This window comes from Oncorhynchus mykiss, chromosome 10, assembly GCF_057628025.1.
Source record: "Oncorhynchus mykiss isolate SJ-2025 chromosome 10, ASM5762802v1, whole genome shotgun sequence".
Classification (NCBI taxonomy): Eukaryota; Metazoa; Chordata; class Actinopteri; order Salmoniformes; family Salmonidae; genus Oncorhynchus; species Oncorhynchus mykiss.
The window spans coordinates 76190740-76196404 of record NC_143031.1 but is presented as its reverse complement, the minus strand read 5'-3'; the positions used below and the strand labels follow the sequence as shown (position 1 = coordinate 76196404).

Here is a 5665-nt window from a genome sequence, read left to right as displayed (position 1 = left end):
CCCACATATGCCCCCCTAGGCACAACTATGACAACATAACCAACAAAAACGGGTCACAACTCCTGCAGCTCTGTCGCACGCTGGGTATGTACATAGTCAATGGTAGGCTTCGAGGGGACTCCTATGGTAGGTACACCTATAGCTCATCTCTTGGCAGTAGTACTGTAGAATACTTTATCACTGACCTCAACCCAGAGTCTCTCAGAGCGTTCACAGTCAGCCCACTGACACCCCTATCAGACCACAGCAAAATCACAGTCTACTTAAACAGAGCAATACTCAATCATGAGGCATCAAAGCCAAAGGAACTGAGTAACATTAAGAATTGCTATAGATGGAAGGAATGCAGTTTGGAAACCTACCAAAAAACAATTAGGCAACAACAAATTCAATCCCCTTTAGACAATTTCCTGGGTAAAACGTTCCACTGTAATAGTGAAGGTGTAAACTTAGCAGTAGAAAATCTTAACAGTATATTTGACCTCTCAGCCTCCCTATCAAATCTAAAAATCTCAAATAGAAAACCGAAGAAAATTAACAACAATGACAAATGGTTTGATGAAGAATGCAAAAATCTAAGAAAGAAATTGAGAAACCTGTCCAACCAAAAACATAGAGACCCGGAAAACCTGAGTCTACGCCTTCACTATGGTGAATCACTAAAACAATACAGAAATACACTACGGAAAAAGAAGGAACAGCATGTCAGAAATAAGCTCAATGTAATTGAAGAATCCATAGACTCTAACCACTTCTGGGAAAATTGGAAAACACTAAACAAACAACAACACGATGAATTATCTATCCAAAATGGAGATGTATGGGTAAACCACTTCTCCAATCTTTTTGGCTCTATAACAAAGAATAAAGAGCAAAAACATATACATGATCAAATACAGATCTTAGAATCAACTATTAAAGACTACCAGAACCCACTGGATTCTCCAATTACATTGAATGAGTTACAGGACAAAATAAAAACCCTCCAACCCAAAAAGGCCTGTGGTGTTGATGGTATCCTCAATGAAATGATCAAATATAAAGACAACAAATTCCAATTGGCTGTACTAAAACTCTTTAACATCATCCTTAGCTCTGGCATCTTCCCCAATATTTGGAACCAAGGACTGATCACCCCAATCCACAAAAATGGAGACAAATTTGACCCCAATAACTACCGTGGAATATGCGTCAACAGTAACCTTGGGAAAATCCTCTGCATTATCATTAACAGCAGACTCATACACTTCCTCAATGAAAACAATGTACTGAGCAAATGTCAAATTGGCTTTTTACCAAATTACCGTACAACAGACCATGTATTCACCCTGCACACCCTAATTGACAACCAAACAAACCAAAACAAAGGCAAAGTCTTCTCAAGCTTTGTTGATTTCAAAAAAGCCTTCGACTCAATTTGGCATGAGGGTCTGCTATACAAACTGATGGAAAGTGGTGTTGGGGGGAAAACATACGACATTATAAAATCCATGTACACAAACAACAAGTGTGCGGTTAAAATTGGCAAAAAACACACACATTTCTTCACACAGGGTTGTGGGATGAGACAGGGATGCAGCTTAAGCCCCACCCTCTTCAACATATATATCAACGAACTGGCGCGGGCACTAGAAAAGTCTGCAGCACCCGGCCTCACCCTACTAGAATCCGAAGTCAAATGTCTGCTGTTTGCTGATGATCTGGTACTTCTGTCACCAACCAAGGAGGGCCTACAGCAGCACCTAGATCTTATGCACAGATTCTATCAGACCTGGGCCCTGACAGTAAATCTCAGTAAGACCAAAATAATGGTGTTCCAAAAAAGGTCCAATCACCAGGACCACAAATACAAATTCCATCTAGACACTGTTGCCCTAGAGCACACAAAAAACTATACATACCTTGGCCTAAACATCAGTGCCACAGGTAACTTCCACAAAGCTGTGAACGATCTGAGAGACAAGGCAAGAAGGGCATTCTATGCCATCAAAAGGAACATAAATTTCAACATACCAATTAGGATCTGGCTAAAAATACTTGAATCAGTCATAGAGCCCATTGCCCTTTATGGTTGTGAGGTCTGGGGTCCGCTCACCAACCAAGACTACACAAAATGGGACAAACACCAAATTGAGACTCTGCACGCAGAATTCTGCAAAAATATCCTCCGTGTACAACGTAGAACACCAAATAATGCATGCAGAGCAGAATTAGGCCGACACCCAATAATTATCAAAATCCAGAAAAGAGCTGTTAAATTCTATAACCACCTAAAAGGAAGCGATTCCCAAACCTTCCACAACAAAGCCATCACCTACAGAGAGATGAACCTGGAGAAGAGTCCCCTAAGCAAGCTGGTCCTGGGGCTCTGTTCACAAACACACCCTACAGAGTCCCTGGACAGCAGCACAATTAGACCCAACCAAATCACGAGAAAACAAAAAGATAATTACTTGACACATTGGAAAGAATTAACAAAAAAACAGAGCAATTTGAGAGCTATTTGGCCCTACACAGAGAGTACACAGCGGCAGAATACCTGACCACTGTGACTGACCCAAAATTAAGGAAAGCTTTGACTATGTACAGACTCAGCGAGCATAGCCTTGCTATTGAGAAAGGCCGCCGTAGGCAGACATGGCTCTTAAGAGAAGATAGGCTATGTGCTCACTGCCCACAAAATGAGGTGGAAACTGAGCTGCACTTCCTAACCTCCTGCCCAATGTATGACCATATTAGAGAGACATATTTCCCTCAGATTACACAGATCCACAAAGAATTCGAAAACAAATCCAATTTTGAAAAACTCCCATATCTACTGGGTGAAATTCCACAGTGTGCCATCAAAGCAGCAAGATTTGTGACCTGTTGCCACGAGAAAAGGGCAACCAGTGAAGAACACGCACCATTGTAAATACAACCCATATCTATGCTTATTTATTTTATCTTGTGTCCTTTACCATTTGTACATTGTTAAAACACTGTATATATATATATATATATATATATAATATGACATTTGTAATGTCTTTATTGTTTTGAAACTTCTGTATGTGTGAGTGTCTACTGTTAATTTTTATTGTTTATTTCACTTTATATATTATCTACCTCACTTGCTTTGGCAATGTTAACACATGTTTCCCATGCCAATAAAGCCCTTGAATTGAATTGAATTGAATTGAATTGAGAGAGAGAGAGAGAGAGAGAGAGAGAGAGAGAGAGAGAGAGAGAGAGAGAGAATTATGCTGGGTGACAGACAGAAAGAGAGAATTACGCTGGGTGACAGACAGAAAGCCTGAGGGTCTATTTATGAACCAGTGCATCAATCTAAGTAACATAATAAAAATAAAAAACATCCAAATCCATCAATTGTTGCATTGGCTGCGTCTCAATCCACCACATCTGCCCCTTCAGCATCTGTGGTAGAAGGTGGCAGAGCTCAAGCATTGTTTGTCAGACCATGAGACATCCCGAAAATCGGTCTTCCCATGAAAATGTCTGTAGTGTCCGAATGGTGTGACCTACAAACTATTATGACCCAGTATGTAAAGGTGTTTCAAGGCTTGTATTCTCCGATGTGCTGGCTTGGGGATTTGAACGAGAAACCTTTAGATTACTGTCCCGACTCTCTTAACCGTTAGGTGTGTGTGTGTGTGTGTGTGTGTATGTGTGTATGTGTGTGTGTGTGTGTGTGTGTGTGTGTGTGTGTGTGTGTGTGTGTGTGTGTGTGTGTGTGTGTGTGTGTGTGTGTGTATGTGTGTATGTGTGTGTGTGTATGTACTGAGCTAAGGGGTTTGGTTTGAGGGTTATTTGCCTGTTCTCAGCAAGACAGGAGGGACTGTGAAAATAACAAAAACAAACACTGGTATAACAAGACCCCCTGATAGTTGAACATATGAATGCTGATTCTTATCTTAAAAGTCTATTCATCTCCATTAGGCGTTGCCGTTGGACCAATATATTTTAACATCACGTCAAGACACAAGATCCTAACCTTTGCTGTGATGTATTTCGTCCAGGATTGGACTTTGGGTGTGGACACAAAGGTGGTAAGATACTATAATATTTACAGAGAGGGGTATTACAGTGTTAAATGTTTGTATCAGATATGTATTTATTTTTATTTGCTTTCTATATACTGTGTACACTATTATAGTATTAGTATTATAGCAACTAATTGTATTGTTGTCAGTTTTGTTTTCATAATTGTGTGTATCTCTTGCTTTGGCAATCTTGTTATTCATGCCATTTAAGCATATTGAATTTGAATGAATGAATTTGATATAAAGAGAGAGAGATCATTAAATTAATTGAAATATATACAAAAATTCCTCTCTTTTACACTTTTTGCCTGTATTTTTTCCTCCCAATTCTCTGAAGGATCATTTCCGTCAGCCTGGTGTTGATCCCCCCCAAACCTTTAGACATGGCCCTTAAGTATGTTGACGACAACGGCTGCACTGAACAAATGTACAACAAGGTGCAGAAGGAATATCTGGAACATGAAAACAGCAAGGTAAGGATCTTCAAACAAGCCTGGAAACAGGCAGGCAGGAGGATGTGCAGAAAAAAAGTACAATTCTGAAGACAATCTTAATCATGATCATATCAAGGCTAGTTGTGCTTACTCAGGAATTACAACTAAGATATACTCAGTGTTCAACAAAGCAGTCCGGACCAATAGAACAGAGCACGCAACCTCCTTCCAATTCCACTCCCTGCATTACCTGCTGACTGACGCCATTCACCTCCTGAAAGAAAACCAAAAGACCTGTCACACCACATATCGAAGAACCAACATGGAGTTTGTTGGTAAAGTTAACCAAATAATGAGATTTGGCTTCTTTGCTTTTGTAAAGGATTCTAAGTGTAGCCGGTGTAGAGAGTCAGGCGCCGGACAGCAGATATGAGGAATCAACGTATTTTTACTCAAAATGTCAATATACAAAGTAACAAGTACACGCACATCATGACAGACAGAAAATACATAAACAATCATTCACAAAAAAAACATGGGGAAACAGAGGGTTAAATAATGAACATGTAATTGTGGGATTGAAATCAGGTGTGTAAAACAAAGACAAAAAAAATGGAAAATTAAAAGTGGATCGGCGGTGGCCAGAAAGCCGCGGAAGTCGTGACAACCTCAATCTCTTTCAAACTGAATTTGAATATTTTTGGAGATAAATCCTGCTTTATCATAAAGACATGTTCAGGAGCTTATCTCAAGTCTTACCCAGTGAATGGAAACATGGAGGAGGAGGTGTTGATTCCACCATTTGAGATGTTCAACATTACCGAAACGACAATAGGCCAAAATGTTAATGACTGTAAGTATCTCTACAAACTTGAGAGTGTATGGCTCCAGAGCAATCTGAATTGTAAAGCTGTATAGGAAAATACAGCAGTCAAACTGTCTGTCTGTCAGTGAAGCTGTCTGTCTGTCAGGCTGCTTGTGCTTGCTTGCTTCCTATGCACTGGGAAAAATATTATATGGAATTCCTGCTACCAACAACTCCGTCACAGCTTACATACAGACCCAGGTTCAAATACTATTTGAAACATGTTCAAAAACATTAGCTATATTTAATTTAGATTGCCTGTTGCAATGTAACCAATAGAACAGTCCCCTAAGAGCAAACACTGCTCACCTGGCACTCCAGGC

At 39.9% G+C, this 5665-nt stretch overlaps 1 pseudogene; it reads left to right on the top strand.

Annotated features, from left to right (window-relative positions):
* Positions 1-3575: 3575 nt before the first annotated feature.
* LOC149980308 (T-cell ecto-ADP-ribosyltransferase 2-like) lies at positions 3576-5395 on the top strand (annotated as a pseudogene).
* Positions 5396-5665: the final 270 nt, after the last annotated feature.